Below are 17,592 nucleotides of genomic sequence, written 5' to 3' on the forward strand. Positions count from 1 at the left end.
ACTTAGAGACATTAAAATGTGAAATTTGGGAGTAATTTACTTTTTATCTAAAAATAATTTTAGTATTGTCATAATATTATTTTCTTATTTTCAAAGAACAAACAAGTCGTCTTCTTGGCTCCATGTAGACTGAGTGATTGTTTTTCTTTATCCCTGCTATTATTGTTATTTGACATTATTCCTTTCTGGTAGAACACTGTGTGCTTGACCTAAAAAAAATTGTGTGTGTGTGTGTGTGTGTGTAAAAGCAAGGCTAGAGTGGTGAGAGAAGAAATACATTTCAAGATTTGTATCTTTAATTAGACGGCATGTTTAAATAGCAGTGGAAACTGCATTTCATAATTCATAGAAGATGGAAATGAATTTCTGCACATATCTCTTCGAGACGTCACATATTCATGTTTGGAAATGTAACTTAAGCACACATTAGTCTAAATAGTCCACTTAGGAAATGAGTGAGATTGTTTAAAATATGGATCTGCATGGTGTAAAACAAAACCAAAACCAAGACAGAGAGAAATGGTTGTGGAAAACTTAAATAGACATTAATTTCTGTCCACCTAAACCCTTGGGAACAATAGGCTGTATTCCATGTTTTACCCCAGCATTAACAGCCGGCACGTGTAACCTCCCACTAGTGAAATGTGAAGTTCCCATGCATAACCAAGCAGATTTGTCCCCTGTTGGCCCTTTCCTTCTGTCCTATTGTCAACTAGGCTTCTTTCTATTTTTCCCTTTCTTGCCTGGACCCCCTTTTCCAATTTCCCTGTTACATTGTGCTGAACAGTGACTCCTACCCCTGCTACCAGCACTCCGCTCAGCAGGTCCAGAGAGCGCCACCGGGATCTTTACCCTGAACCAGGACAGACAGGGGCAGGACTATCTTTCCGTTTTTCTCTGAGAAAGCAAAGAGGGCAGGCCCCAGCGCTGCTGCAGCCTTCTATCCTCCCAGGGTCTCTGTCAGCTGTAGGAGTCCTGGGTGTCTGCTAAGGATCTCTGCAATCTCAGCAATGTGAGCCACAGTGTGCCTGGTGCATTCTCTGCCTCTCCCACTTGCTTTCTGACAAGCACCTAGATGATTTGTTCAGAGCAGAAGGCAGGGAGCCTCTGAGTCTATTCTCTTGCTCTTGCCCAGAACAGTGCCGCTCTCCAGTTGTCTCAGTCCGCGGGGCTGTTTGAGACCTCCTGTACTAATCTGTAAAGTAGGTGTTGCTGCATTTCCTTGGATTTACAATGACATGTCAGATCATATTCAATGCAGCAACATGAGTTCTGGGACAGGAAATGGAAAGAGGCCAAAAACAAAGTATAACTTTTCAAACAAGAGGTTTAAAAAATTAGGATGAAACCTTGCCCAGTAAAACCTGGAGTGCAAACCAAATAGGATTTGCAACTTGAATGCACACCCTTCAGGAGGCCTCTCAGAAGAGTTTGCCAAGCAGCGCTTGGCTTCTCGGGGTGCCTGTCACGCGGGATGCCATATCACTGCTGTCCTGGGGCCTCCCATGGTCTCTTCCATCTGCTGAAGTGTGAGCTAAGTTAGTGTGAGTTCAGATCTGTTTATTAAGAGTTCTCTAATATGTATCTTGAATGTCCTCTGAAAACATTTTTTATTCCATGTGTCTGGAATGTATATATTTGGATGTTTACTGAAGCTACTCTTTCGCTTAATGGAATCAGCTCCACGGGCCTGTGTTATCATTGGAGGCACTCCACAGGGTCATCTGCTTTGAATCTCAGCCTTACCACTGGCATACCAGCATTACTACCTCTTTCCTTGGGATGCTAGATGTCTTCCTAAAGCATATGGCTATAATAAACTAACCTATTGCTTCTCAAAGTATAGTTCCTGGATCAGACACCAGGAAACTTACTAGAAATTAAATGATCAAGCCCCAGACCCGACCCACTGAATTAGAAACTCCAGGGACAGAGCCCAGCATTGTGGTTTAAGAAGCCTTTCAAGTGAGTCTAATGCACATTAAAATTTGAGAACCTCTCATCTTAAATCTGCCGGCTTGAAAGTGATGTGTGCAAGATGGTCTGAAAGAAAATAGTGTAACCTTGTATTTTATAGTCTCCTTTACTAATTTCTCTTTTTGTACATTTGTAATATACTCAATATGTTAATATCATTGTATAAGAAAAATTGATCAACAAATACATATTGTATATTAGCAACATATGTTCAATTTTTTTATTGATAGGGATGTATGATATACAAAGTTGTAAGCCTTCTTGTCTAACATTTAAAAATTCTTATATTCTAAATCCAGCTGAGCTATTAGCCATCAATAATGTCATTTTTGCATCAGTACAGGAGTGGGCAAAGTAGGCTTACAGTCATAAGTAGGCAAAACCCATATTTTAATTTATTCTTGTGTTATTATTTATCAATTTTTTTTTTTTTTACAGAGACAGAGTCAGAAAGAGGAATAGACAGGGACAGACAGACAGGAATGGAGAGATGAGAAGCATCATTAAATCATTAGTTTTTCATTGCAAGTTGCAACACCTTAATTGTTCATTGATTGCCTTCTCATACGTGCCTTGACCACGGGCCTTCAGCAGACTGAGTAATCCCTTGCTCGAGCCAGTGACCCTGGGCTCAAGCTGGTGAGCTTTTGCTCAAAGCAGATGAGCCCTCGCTCAAGCTGGCGACCTCGGGGTCTCGAACCTGGGTCTTCTGCATCCCAGTCCGATGCTCTATCCACTGCACCACCGCCCGGTCAGGCTATTTATCAATTTTGTATTGTTTTTCATACAAACACTCGTAAACCTACTTTTGCTCACCCCTGTATGTTTATCTCTCTGTTCACTTCTAAAATGTTTTGCAAATAATTTATAATGTTTTTTTTTTCAATTAGTGCAGGGGACTCTCACATTCCCAGTAAAGTGGTAAAAAAAAAAGAGTCCTCTGCATTGCACCCTGGATGCTTTTGCCTCTTCTTGGACAAAGACAGAATGATAATGTACCATGAACAGCATCAGTGGCATGGCCCTCCTTCCCCTCAGGGCACTCATTTTTGTACATGCGCAGAAGGAGACAGAGAGCTAGAAGGAGAATGCCATGCCCAGTCCTTGCCATGCTCTTTCCCATGGGCCTTGCTCTGCTTAGATGGAAGGATTCCCGGGGATTTCCCACAGTCCCCCACAGATTCCAGCTTGCACTGGCCTGGTGTGCCCTTCTTATATACTTACGCTCTCCCTTTGTGTTATGCCTTTCTCTGAGCTAGGCAAAAGCTATCCTTGAACACTTATTATAAATGAAAAAATGAAGGAACTAAGGAGGAGGGCTGACTTTTAAGCCACAATAAAGAAAAAAAAGAAAAGAATAATGATTTCATTGCTAACACACTATTTTACATAAATTATGCTCTCAATCTCTGTGGGTGGGGCTCTCAATCTCTGTGGGTGGGACGCATGAACAAACATGTAAACATAATTCAGTTCCTGAGTGTATTATGATAACATTATGTAGTGTTGAAAGCATAAATATAAGCTTGAGTCTTATCATTCCATTTCCTATTTGTGTGACTTTGAGGAAACGCGGTAACCTCTCCTAAGCCCGATTTCCTTCCATCTGTAAATTAAGAATAAGGACAGTAACTACGTCCTGGACTCCTCCTGAGAATTAAATGAGAGGTAAATGCTTCCATAGCATGGTACCTGGCACACAGGAAGCTCCCAGTAAACGTTAGCTGTATTGTATTTTGCTGAATCAAATGCCAAGAAATAACAAAGCAGGTTTCTACTCTCAAGTCCTCTATCAGTAAGTTCATTAACCTTTTTTCCCCCTTAGCAAAGGACTAATGATCTTACATACTTTATGCTATTTGGAAAAATCAAAAGTAATGCTTCTACTGGGGAGACTGACCTAAACGTTTGTTAATCATTAGCTCTCCTGCCCATATGTCTGTCTGCCTGGAAGAGCTATTTCTGTTCTTGAGCTAACAATTGGCGGAGGTGCAGAGTCCTTCCATTCCGTTTCACTTACTGGAACATTATACTTCACCATGAAGAAAGGAAAGAAAAATCACATGTAACTCTCCATGGTGGGGCCATTTAGTTGAAAACTTGATGGCAGTAAAATGATACCACACCAAGGAAGGAATAAAAGATTGCAAGTTTTCTATCACTATTGAGAGAAATTAATTTGTCTTAAAAAAGACTTTACAATATGTTATCATCAAATAAAAACACTGTAGGATAATAATGGGAGTTTCAATGGACTCTTATAAAAGGATTCCAGAAAAAGTTAACACTTTTTTCTTTTTCATTTCCAAATTCACCCTTTGTGAAAAGCAGGAAATCGATAAATGCTCCGTGAATTAATAATGAAGTAGAAATAAACCTTGCAACAGAGGTATAAGGATGTCTGCATACAATACAGCGGTGGGGAAAAGTAGGTTTACAGTTGTTTATATGGCAAATAATACAACAATTAACAAACAATAATACAAGAATAAACTGTGTTTCACATAGTCACAGATGTAAACCTACTTTCGCCCACCTCTGTGTACAGAATTGCCTGCCTGGAACACTTTGCCATTCATTTGTGCTTATTATGACCGTATAGCTCCCATATATTTTTTCACTTAAATATTTTCATAATGCTATGAAGTAGCGATTATTATTGTAGTTTAGTATTTAAGGCACTAAGTATTAAGAAATTTGCCCAAAGTCCCATATTATAAGTCATGAAATCAGGATATAATGAATGCAGTACTGTTGACACTAGACCACTTATGCTTCACTGTAGAGGCTAGAATGTGGCCTTTATGTTAATATTTATCACTTCTTTGACAAAATGTGAACTACTGCAAGAAAGCAGACTTTTCTCCTGTAGTCAAATTACAGTTGCTTTTCACTCACTTGAATACTCTGAAATTATTGGCCCTTCCCTTTGAGAACAGTGCACATATCACATAATCAGCTTGAACATTCAGTTTGATTCATTTCAACAAAGATGGATTAAGAAATTTCAATGAGCTATGTGCTCATTTTATCCCAAGCACTATGCTGAGTGCTTGGCATAAAATATGGATCCCAATAATAATGGATAAAACTTCCCACTCTTGGGGATATTTATCTGGAAAGAGAAATAGCAAAAGCTCAATAATGAATACCTCTGGTATTAGTATGTCACATTTCTTCTTTTTACTTTTTGCATATGTATTACTTAAAGAAGAAAAATAGGACTGCAAGAAAAAGAAACTCTTAAAAAACTCATCTCTATGAGTCTGTCTCTATTTTGCCTGTTAGTTTATTTTGTTCATTAGAGTCCACATATGAGTGAGATCATATGGTACTTGTCTTTCTCTAAATGGTTTATTTCACTTAGCAGGCTGACAGCTGTCAGGGGGTAGAGGGATTAAGCAAAAAAAGACACCCTCCCCAGAAAAGAGAGAAAAACCTCATGGACATGGACAACAGTGTGGTGATTGCTCGAAGGTGGGGGAAGGGGAAGTGGAGGAAATTAGAGGGGGATAAATGGTGATGGGCGAGTCTTGGCTTGGGATGGTGAACACACAACATTGTGGGCAGGTGATGTGTTGTAGAACTGTGCACTTGAAACCGCTATAATTTTGTTAACCGGTATCACCCTAATAAATTCAATTTAAAAGAGGAAAAAGAACATAATTCCTATCTACTACTGTGACTCAATGTGCAAGTCAGCTGGCTTTCTATGTAGGATGAAAGATTAAAAGACAAAGGATGTGAGAGGCAATGTCTTTATTATTTCAAGACCCATGAGTCAACCACAGAGAGCTGTATTAACCAAGGTTAAAACTGTTAAGACATCATTAACATCTGAAAATATGATGTGCCCAACTTTTACTTATAGATAAACAATTATTTACTGATTTTATTAACTGCATAGTTGGTTAGACTTTAAATTATATTACTGCAGGAAAATTTTACAGCTGACAACACCTCACTCATAAGAGACCATACTGATTATTGAGATAAATAATTTTACATTTTCTGTTTTTAGTGAAGCGGGGAAAAAACCCTTTCTAATGATGAAATGTAACCCTAGACTTCCAACTCCTCATATCACATAGACACTATTTTTTTTTTTTAATAGCTTGAGAAGGATAGGAGTTAGCTCTTCTTTGAATGTTTGGTAGAATTTGCCTGTGGCCATCTGGCCCAGGGCTTTTGTTTGTTGGGAGTTTTTTGATAACTGTTCTGATCTTATTTGTTGTAATCAATGTATTTAGGTTTTCTGATTATCCCAGATTGATTTTTGAAAGATTATATTTTTCAAGGAATTTGTCCATTTTACCTAGGTTGTCTAATTTTTTGGCATGCAGTTTTTTATAATATTTTCTTACAATCCTTTGTATTTCTGCTGTGTCCATTGTTACTTATCCACCCTCCTTTCTAATTTTATTTATTTGAGTCCTTTCTCTTTTTTTCTTGTTGAGTCTGGCTAAGGGTTTATCAATCTTGTTTACTTTTTCAAAGAACCAGCTCTTGGTTTCATTGATCCTCTGTATTGTTGTTGTGGTTTTTTTTTAGTCTCTATGTCATTTATTTCCACTGTGATCTTTATTATTTCCTTCCTTCTACTTCCTCTAAGCTTTACTAGCTGTTCTTTTTCTAGTTTTTTTAGTTGCAGGATTAAGTTGTTTATTTGAACTTTTTCTAGCTTCTTAAGGTATGTCTGTAATGCTATGAACTTCCCTCTCAGGACTGCTTCTGCTATGTCCCACAGATTTTGAGTTGTTGTATGCTCATCTTCATTTGTTTCAAGAAAATTTTTTATTTCTTCCTTGATCTCATTGTTGACCCATTAGTTTTTTAATAACATGCTGCTTAGTTTCCAAGTGTTTTTCAGTTTTCCTATTGTTGTTGATTTCTAGTTTCATGCCATTGTGGTCAAAGAAGATGCTTGATATGGTTTCAATCTTCTTAAATTTGTTAAGACTTGTTTTATGCCATAATATGTGGCCTATCCTAGAGAATATACCATGCACACTTGAGAAGAATGTATATTCTGCTGCTTTAGGGTGAAAGGTTCTGAAGATATCTATTAAATCCAGTTTATCTAGTGTGTCCCTTAATTCTAATGTTTCTTTGTTAATTTTCTTTCTTGAGGATCTACCCATTGATGTTAGTGAGGTATTGAAATCCCCTACTATTATAGTATTGCTGTTGATCTCTCCCTTTATGTACATTAAAACCTGCTTTATATATTTAGGTGCTCCTATATTAGGTGCATAGATATTTATAATGGTTTTCTCTTTCTGTTGGATTGCTCCCTTTATCATTATGTAGTGACCTTCTTTATCCCTTACTATAGTCTTTGTTTTAAAGTCTATTTTGTCAAATATAAGTATTGCTACCCCAACTTTTTTTCATTTCCATTTGCATGAAATATTTTTTTCCATCCTTTTACTTTCAGTCTATGTGTATCTTTTGTTGTGAGGTGAGTCTCCTGTAAACAGCATATGTACAGATCCTGTTTTCTTATCCATTCAGCTACCCTATGTCTTTTGATTGGAGCATTTAATCCATTTACATTTAAGGTTATTATTGATATGTAGTTGCTTATTGCCATTTTTTTCTTTAAATATATATTCCTCTTTTAATATATATATATATATATATATATATATATATATATATATATATTCCCCACACACACACTTTGTTCTGTCTACTGCAGGCCTCTTAACATTTCTTGCAGTATTGGTTTGGTTGTGATGAATTCCTTGAGTTTTTTTTGTCTGGGAAGCTTTTCATTTCTCCTTCAATTTTAAATGATAGTCTTGCTGGATAAAGAAGTCTTGCTTGTAGGTTCTTGTTCTGCATTACTTTGAATATTTCTTGCCAATCCCTTCTGGCCTCAAGTGTTTCTGTTGAGAAGTCAGATGTCATCCTTATGGGCAGTGGTCCCCAACCTTTTTTGGGCCATGGACCGGTTTAATGTCAGAAAATATTTTCACGAACCGGCCTTTAGGGTGGGATGAATAAATGTATCACATGGCCGAGACAAGTGTCAAGAGTGAGTCTTAGATCAGTGGTCCCCAACCCCCGGGCCGTGGACTGGTACTGGTCCATGGGCCATTTGGTACTGGTCCACAGAGAAAGAATAAATAACTTACATTATTTCTGTTTTATTTATATTTAAGTCTGAATGATGTTTTATTTTTTTTAAATGACCAGATTCTGTTACATCCATCTAAGACTCACTCTTGATGCTTGTCTCGTAAGTTTGAAAATTATATTTTTAAATACCACAGTTTTTATGCCGGTTGCATAATTTTATTTTGTGCATTTATCCGTCCCACCATAAAGGCCAGTCTGTGAAAATATTTTCTGACATTAAACTGGTCCGTGGCCCCAAAAAGGTTGGGGACCACTGTCTTAGATGGATGTAAGAGAGGGAATCTGGTCATTTTTTAAAAATAAAACATCGTTCAGACTTAAATTTAAATAAAAAGGAAATAATGTAAGTTATTTATTCTTTCTCTGCAGACCGGTACCAAATGGCCCACAGACTGGTACTGGTTCGTGGCCCAGGGGTTGGGGACCACTGCTTATGGGTGTTCCTTTGTAGGTGATTGACTGTTTTTCTCTTACAGCTTTTAATATTCTTTATCTCTTAGCTTTAGTATTTTGATTATGATATGTCTTGGTGTGGGTCTCTTTGGGTTCTTTTTTAATGGGGTTCTCTCAGCTTCTTGAACTTGTGTGACTCTTTCCTGCATCAATTTAGGGAAATTTTCATCTATAATTTCTTCAAAGAGCTTCTCTAGTCCTTGTTCTTTCTCTTCTCCTTCAGGAGCCCCAATTATGCAGATATTGTTTCTCTTCATGTTGTCACAGAGCTCTCTTAGGGTTTCCTCGGACTTTTTGATCTGCTTTTCTGCTTCCATGTTTTCACTTATCCTGTCCTCTAAGTCCTTGATTCAATCCTCTGCTTCATCCAGCCTGCTTTTAATTCGTTCTAGTGTAGTCTTCATTTCTGATATTGTGTTTGTCATTTTTGTTTGGTTCTTCTTTATGATTTCTGTATCCATTTTAATGCTTACAATTTTTTTTATTGAGGTGTTCATTAAGTCCATTCATTGTAGCTTTGAAATCTTTAAGCATCCTAACAATCATTATTTTATACTCTGCATCTGGTAATTTGATTACTTCTGATTCATCCAGAACTTTTTCTGAGGACTTATCTTGTTGAAGCATATGACTTATGCTTCTCTTCCTACCCATTATTCTCTGTATGACTTGTAGGCTTCTTGCAGTTGTCAACACTACTTTTTAAAGCCATTCTGGGAACCAATTAACTGAGAACCTACTATGTACCAGACAATCTGTTAAGTGTTTCAGACTAAAGAGATAAACAAGATAAACCTTCTGGCCTCGAGGAATTTATAATCCATTGAATAAAATCCATGGTGGAATATATTTTTCATGTACATAGATACTGTTCTGTTCTGTTTACATAGTCTTTGTCTTTTTGTAGAAAATAGCTCTTACATCTGTCTAGAAGTGCACATTTCCATATTGGCATGAAGTGTCATTTTTTGAGTTATGCAAAAAAACACAGGTTTTCATTGCATGCCAATAGAAAGAATCCTACTAGATATAATATTTAAAGAACTTCCTAGGAATCTGAAGCTGAAAAAGTAAACTACTAAATGTTACAAAAGTTCTAACTCGTCCCTAAACCCTTCATATAAACTGAAGAATGAACCAGAGGGCTAAACTGGTAGCTCTGAAGCTCTATGTGTTTGCTGTTATTGTTAGTATAATAAACAGGGGCTGTTTCTAAAGCCCTGCTCAAAAAGCTTTTCTGCTTACATACTTCTGTGAGTCTGAAAAAAATAGTTTCAGGCCTGTGTTGGACATAGTTTGGGTTCTCCTAGTCTTTTGTCATTACTGTAGATAATCTCTCACATGTAAGATGCCATTGGAATTGCAACCATGATGGATATGACAATGATTTATTTTAGAACTATACAACTGATGTGTCATAATTAATTTTCAAAGTATTGATCAACATTTTGTACTGTTACAGTTAAAGGAGATGAAGAAATTTCTTTTTAATCAAAAATTCTCTTTTGGGTGAATTGAATGAGTTCAGTTTATTCAGCCCAGTTAGCTCAGGTTGTCTTAAAACTGTCATTGTTTCAGCAATATTGATGAAGCCTGTAGCTTTAGCTAAAAAGAAGTACAGCATAACGATATAATTAAGAAGGAAGGGCTAAAGACTATTTAGCTAAACAGCAGTTCAATATTTTGAGCCCTAATATCCCAGTGGATAAAAGCAGGAATGAACTGCATGATGCAATTAATGACCCAGACTTTGAATATAATGAAAATAAATCAGTTGAATATTTTTCAGTGTATCCTGTGATAATTAAATGATAATTGACCTTTAAAGATCACTGGTATCAGGCACAAAAAATAAGCATCAGAGATTGAAAATCTTGATTTTAGAAGCAAAAGTTTTTCCATGTTAAAATGTAGATACAGGTATGTGATATATAAACACAGACTGATCCTAGCAAGGTCAATGGCAAGGTCTGTATTTTACCCACGTAACACATGGTGCTGATGGTCATCCCAGCAGAGATTCATGAATCCAAGACTCAGAATCCATCAGCTACAGGCCTCTGCTAGCTGTGAGAATCACAACCCTTGGTAGACTAGGACCTAATGAGCTCTTTGCAGATTCCATATGACTCCAAACAGAAGAATACACAGAGGAAAACATTAAAAGAATCAGAGGGGAATAAATGGAAGGGCCAAAGGACCCTCAAGCCCAAAAGGATAGAAAGATGAGGGAAGAGACTGAGACAGAATAAGAAAGATATTTTCTTTTGGAGTTTGAAGAAAATAATACCTTACATGTAAATGTTCATTCTTTCCTGATCAATGTGCATGAGTTTTAAGCATCAAGAAAAAGAAGTAATGATGTGCTTATTAACTGTCAACCTCTGCTGCCCTGAGAAATTCCTAGAAAGTCTGAGAATCACCAGAAAAGTTATCGCCTATTCCCAGTTTGCCCCAGGAATGCCTTAATCAGTAACTTTTAAAATAAATAAAAGACAATTTACTATTCAATAACCATATATTCAGTCTTATTACAAGTATCATAATGTCAGGAAACTGATTGCTATTGATTTTATAAGCATTTGAATCTGTTTAAATATAGCTTTTACTCTTTAAGTGGAAAAAAATAATATGCTTCTTAGTAATGCTACCCATTATTTATCAACTCTCCCAACTGGGTCAGAAGGAAATATCAAAGGTCCTGACAGAGGGCAAAACAAAAGTAACAGGGAGATGAGGACCATAAGTAATATGGTCCTAATCCATGAAATATGCTGGCCCCTTTGAACCCAGCTGCTTAGCAAAAAGGTCATCCAAGTAGTGACCAAAAGATAATTCAGTCACACTGCAGGTTTCACTTCACTGTTCAACGTCATTTCGTTTCAGACTGAACCCGGATAGCTCCAAGGCAGAGTTTGGTCCCGACTCGTGTTCAGTGGTGAGGAAGTCACATAGCAATATGTTCCCATGAGAGGACATGCTGTGATGTAAGGGCATTTATTGCATTATGTCTTCAAGGGCTCTTTGGGGAAGTTGCTATGACTCTCCATGAACAAAATACAGGAGGTTCCCACCTAAAACACAACTTTCAGAAAAACTTAATTATCAGAAGATTATGAGAAAAATGGAGACATAAGGAGACTCAACTATTATACCTATAGGCATCTTGAAATAAGTCTTGTTTCCATTTTTCCTGATTAACTAGGCTTCTCTTTTTAGTGCACTGTTTATTTTGGTAAAATAGTGTAGTCGTTTAGTAGGTACTTGGCATCTGTTCTGTATTTAGTAACTTGGATAAACCCTATAATTGCCTTTAAGAATTTGAAACCTAAAATTATGATATAACCGGACATACACACACACACACACACACACACACACACACACACACACACACACTTGTGCCCTCCCTGTCCTCTGACTACACACCTATTCATTATGTATACTCATGGGACCACCTTGAGAACTCTACTTCAAGGAAGTCATATGAAGGCTGGACTCTGAAGCTGTCACTGAATTTGATGCAGAATCAGGGTATGTACTTGAAAGTGGAACCCATTTAAGAATGAGAAGAAACCACAGGCAGTATTAGAAAAGATATCCTGGAGATCAAAATCCTTGGGTAAATCATTGAATTCCTTACCTCCTTGGCTATTTGCTCTGAAAAATAAAGCAAAAGATGTCATCCCCTTCCCTCATGCACTTGGATTCCAACTCTTTCCTTGCCACTTGGCTTAATAGCCAACAACAGGACTGATTAGGAAAGGAAAAACTTGGCCACATTTGCTGCAATAAGAGTTCTGGCGCCCACCTCTCTCAGCTGACAAACCCCAAGTGTTTATGTCATCACTAAAGTCTGTGAAATACTGAGTGGCTGTCAATAGGGTCACACCCATTTTTCTCAGCCTAATGGCATGTTTATTTAACCAAAGTCCATATTTGGGAGCAGTAAGCAAGTTAAAAATGTCATAGAATAGCAGATAATTTTTAAAGGACTCTGCAAGCATAAGGCTATGTAAACACAACTTCATGTGTTGAGATGGATTACAGCCAACCTCTGATAGCCCTGCACAGTGTTTACTTGTATTCCCACACATAGTCCCATTTGACCCTTGCAACAACCTTGACACACATCAGCCTAAATAGTTGTTATACCTGTTTCACAGCTCAGGAAACTGAGTCTCAGAGAAGTTCAAGTTGTTTTCCTAACATCGCAATTCTAAGCAGTAAGGTCTATATTTAGAGCTCAGTTTTCTGACTCCAGAACCCATTTTCCTTTTATTATGTTTTTCTGCCTTCAACTAAATATATATAAACCATTACATTAGGGACAGACTTTCAAAACAACAAGCATTTTGCTGGTTTTCAAAAAGCTATCAGCAACTGCACAGAACCCTAAACTCTGGAAGATTTGGCAAAAGACCAGACGTGAGGCCAAGGCATTTCATAACTAAAATCCCTAGGGTCTTCACTCCTAAACTTGACCTCACTAGCCAAAAAGCTTCTCAGTTGTTTCATTCAATATATGCCATAAAATTAGTTGGAGAAATGTAAATCCTCGGACATCAAGAAAATCACCAAATTCTACAGGTAACATTTTATTACACTTGTTTTACCGCATATCTACCTGTCTGCTCATCTATCTATCCAACCAGCAATATCAATTATTCTTCTGAAGTGGCAGATATCCATAAACTTTACCCCTAAACAGTTCAGCATGTGTATCATTAACTAGAATTCAGTATTTACTTATGGTTCTCTCTCTCTCTCTCTCTCTCTCTCTCTCTCTTTAGGTAAAATTTTAATATAATCAAATGCACAAATCTTAAGTGTACCATTCAATGAGTTTTGTCAAATGTATACACCCATGTAATTCAAAGCTTCCTCTATAGAGTGTTAGCCTCACCCAGAAAGTTTTCTCCCCTCATATCATTTCCCAGTCAATTCCCTCCCACACTGTCGACAGTGACAAATTCTAATATTTGTCACTGTCGATTAGTTTTATCTATTTTACAACTTCATATAAATGCTGTCATACAGTATTTACTCTTTATGTTAAGAATGTTTCACTCAAGATCGTGTTTTAGAGATTCGACCTTGTTGTTTCATGTGTCAGGAGTATACTCCTTTTCATTGTTGGTAATTACTCTATTGTAGTAGTATAAACTAATGTCTTATCCACTTTCCTCTTGACAGAGATACCTGGCCTATTTCCAGTTTTGAGTTATTCTAAATAAATCTACTATGAATACTCCTGTAGAAATCTTTTTGTCAAATTTTTCATTTCTCTTGGATAATTATCTAGAAATGGAATTGCCAGGACATAGGCAGGTATATGTTGAGTTTTATAAGAAACTTCCAGAACTATTGAATATTTTCAAAGGAATTGTACTATTTTAAACCCCACCAAAATAGTTCATGAAAGTCTCTGCTGCTCCACATCGTCATTGATATTTGGCATGGTCGGTCTTCTTTGAATTACAAAATAAGAATACTCACAATAAAAAATGTTTCCGTCTTTGACGGATGATTTAGGTGATATCTATACACATGGAGTCCTATTACTATAATCACTTTAGGTTCCTTAAGCCACATGATTAAGACATTAAATCCTAATTCTCATCCTTAAGGAGCTGACTGAAAGATTTATAGTTTGGCAGTTATTTTAAATGTGTCCGCATTAAACTTGAGCTCTAAATTGCTGGACTATTGTTGAAGTTCATTTTTAGAGTGTTTTCCTATGAATACTAAGGCTTTCAAAATAATCAACATGATCAGTTTAGCTCTTAACTTCTGCTCATAAAAAAAAACACATGATTACAACCTAGCCACTACCTCAAAGAATTTCTTGGACAGAACTGAGTATCAATCATTTCAGGAGTGAGTCTCAAAGATGTAAGCTTGAAGAAGAGTAAATCATTGTAGACTACCCTTAAGTAATATGTGGTCAAGTTAACTTCCAAGTTAAGTTGCTATCAGTTCCTGGAAGAAATCCATAGGCCTAGTTTTACTTTAATGTAAGTCTTTCCTTAGGCTTTATAATTTATCCCTAGGAAGTTTCAAACTCTTACATTGCTGTTTTCTTGGCTTTTCTTTAATTCTCCATGCTCTGGCTTTTGCTTATTTCTTATGAAAATAACCTAAATGGTCTTACTGCTTCTCAAAAATGTATTTCAGTTCACTGCTTATAACAACAGATGTATTATAACCCACTTGACAATTTGTCTTTTTTTTTTTAATAATTTTATTTTTTTAATGGGGTGACATCAATAAATCAGGATACATATATTCAAAGATAACAAGTCCAGGTTATCTTGTCGTTCAATTATGTTGCATACCCATCACCCAAAGTCAGATTGTCCTCTGTCACCTTCTATCTAGTTTTCTTTGTGCCCCTCCCCCTCCCCCTTTCCCTCTCCCTTTCTCCCTCCCCCCCGTAACCACCACACTCTTATCAATGTCTCTTAGTTTCAGTTTTATGTGCCACCTACGTATGGAATAATGCAGTTCCTGGTTTTTTCTGATTTACTTATTTCACTTCGTATCATGTTATCAAGATCCCACCATTTTGCTGTAAAAGTTCCGATGTCATCATTTCTTATGGCTGAGTAGTATTCCATAGTGTATATGTGCCACATCTTCTTTATCCAGTCATCTATTGACGGGCTTTTTGGTTGTTTCCATGTCCTGGCCACTGTGAACAATGCTGCAATAAACATGGGGCTGCATGTGTCTTTACGTATCAATGTTTCTGAGTTTTGGGGGTATATACCCAGTAGAGGGATTGCTGGGTCATAAGGTAGTTCTATTTTCAGTTTTTTGAGGGACCACCATACTTTCTTCCATAATGGTTGTACTACTTTACATTCCCACCAACAGTGTATGAGGGTTCCTTTTTCTCCACAGCCTCTCCAACATTTGCTATTACCTGTCTTGTTAATAATAGCTAATCTAACAGGTGTGAGGTGGTATCTCATTGCAGTTTTGATTTGCACTTCTCTAATAGCTAAAGAAGATGAGCATCTTTTCATATATCTGTTGGCCATTTGTATTTCTTCCTGGGAGAAGTGTCTGTTCATATCCTCTTCCCATTTTTTATTGGATTGTTTGTTTGTTTGTTGTTGAGTTTTATGAGTTCTTTGTATATTTTGGATATTAGGCCCTTATCTGAGCTGTTGTTTGAAAATATCATTTCCCATTTAGTTGGCTGTCTGTTTATTTTGTTATCAGTTTCTCTTGCTGAGCAAAAACTTCTTAGTCTGATGTAGTCCATTCATTAATTTTTCCCTTCACTTCTCTTGCCTGTGGAGTCAAATTCATAAAATGCTCTTTAAAACCCAGGTCCATGAGTTGAGTACCTATGTCTTCTTCTATGTACTTAATTGTTTCAGGTCTTATGTTTAGATCTTTGATCCATTTTGAGTTAATTTTAGTACAGGGGGACAAACTGTCGTCCAGTTTCATTCTTTTGCATGTGGCTTTCCAGTTTTCCCAGCACCATTTATTGAAGAGGCTTTCTTTTCTCCATTGTGTGTTGTTGGCCCCTTTATCAAAAATTATTTGACTATATATATGTGGTTTTATTTCTGGACTTTCTATTCTGTTCCATTGGTCTGAGTGTCTATTTTTCTGCCAATACCATGCTGTTTTGATTATTGTGGCCCTATAATAGAGTTTGAAGTCAGGTATTGTAATGCCCCCAGCTTCATTCTTTTTCTTTAGGATTGCTTTGGCTATTCGGGGTTTTTTATAGTTCCATATAAATCTGATGATTTTTTGCTCTATTTCTTTAAAAAATGTCATTGGAAGTTTGATGGGTATTGCATTAAATTTGTATATTGCTTTGGGTAATATAGCCATCTTGATTATATTTATTCTTCCTAACCAAGAACAAGGTATATTCTTCCATCTCATTATATCTTTTTCGATTTCCCTTAACAATGGTTTATAGTTTTCATTATATCAGTCCTTTACATTCTTTGTTATGTTTATTCCTAAGTATTTTATTTTTTTTTGTTGCAATCGTGAAGGGGATTATTCTTTTGAGTTTGTTCTCAATTGTTTCATTGTTGGCATATAGAAAGGCTATTGACTTCTGTATGTTAATTTTGTATCCTGTGACCTTACTGTATTGGCTTATTGTTTCTAGTAGTCTTTTTGTGGATTCTTTGGGGTTTTCGATGTATAGGATCATATCATCTGCAAAAAGTGATACCTTTACTTCTTCTTTTCCGATATGGATGCCTTTTATTTCTTTGTCTTCTCTGATTGCTCTGGCTAGAACCTCTAGTACCACATTAAATAAGAGTGGAGAGAGTGGACAACCCTGTCTTGTTCCTGATTTAAGGGGGAAAGCCTTCAGTTTAGTGCCATTTAATATGATGTTAGCTGATGGTTTATCATATATGGCTTTTATCATGTTGAGATATTTTCCTTCTATACCCATTTTGTTGAGAGTCTTAAACATAAAATTGTGTTGTATTTTATCAAAAGCCTTTTCTGCGTCTATTGATAAGATCATGTGGTTTTGTTCTTTGTTTTGTTGATATGGTGTATTATGTTAACCGTTTTACGTATGTTGAACCATCCTTGAGATTCTGGGATGAATCCCACTTGATCATGATGTATTATTTTTTTAATATATTGTTGTATTCGATTTGCTAGTATTTTGTTTAGTATTTTAGCATCTATATTCATTAGAGATATTGGTCTGTAGTTTTCTTTTTTTGTACCATCCTTGCCTGGTTTTGGTATGAGGGTTATGTTGGCCTCATAAAATGTGTTTGGAAGTATTGCTTCTTCTTCAATTTTTTGGAAGACTTCAGTAGAATAGGAACCAAGTCTTCTCTGAATGTTTGATAAAATTCACTGGTATAGCCGTCAGGGCCTGGACTTTTATTTTTGGGGAGGTTTTTAATGGTTTTTTCTATTTCTTCTCTACTAATAGGCCTGTTTAGGCTTTCTGCTTCTTCTTGATTCAGTCTAGGAAGGTTGTATTGTTCTAGGAATTAATCCATT

The 17,592-nt window shown here is 36.6% G+C and overlaps 2 protein-coding genes across 5 annotated transcripts in view; one reads left to right on the top strand and one right to left on the bottom strand.

Moving 5' to 3' along the window:
• The window catches only part of SREK1IP1 (SREK1 interacting protein 1), a 471,033-nt gene that overhangs the window by 266,316 nt on the left and 187,125 nt on the right, over positions 1 to 17,592 (bottom strand). The gene's annotated exons all lie outside the window — the stretch shown is intronic.
• The window catches only part of RGS7BP (regulator of G protein signaling 7 binding protein), a 120,643-nt gene that overhangs the window by 56,222 nt on the left and 46,829 nt on the right, over positions 1 to 17,592 (top strand). Inside the window, exon 1 of one of the 4 annotated variants that reach the window (XM_066375879.1) lies at positions 3,542 to 3,645. The exons of the other annotated variants lie outside the window; for them this stretch is intronic. The gene's annotated coding sequence lies outside the window, so the exon portion shown is untranslated. Of the gene's footprint in view, positions 1 to 3,541; positions 3,646 to 17,592 lie in introns of those variants that run through there. 4 annotated transcript variants of the gene reach the window in all.

The sequence above is a fragment of the Saccopteryx leptura genome, chromosome 1 (assembly GCF_036850995.1).
Source record: "Saccopteryx leptura isolate mSacLep1 chromosome 1, mSacLep1_pri_phased_curated, whole genome shotgun sequence".
NCBI classification, from domain to species: domain Eukaryota; kingdom Metazoa; phylum Chordata; class Mammalia; order Chiroptera; family Emballonuridae; genus Saccopteryx; species Saccopteryx leptura.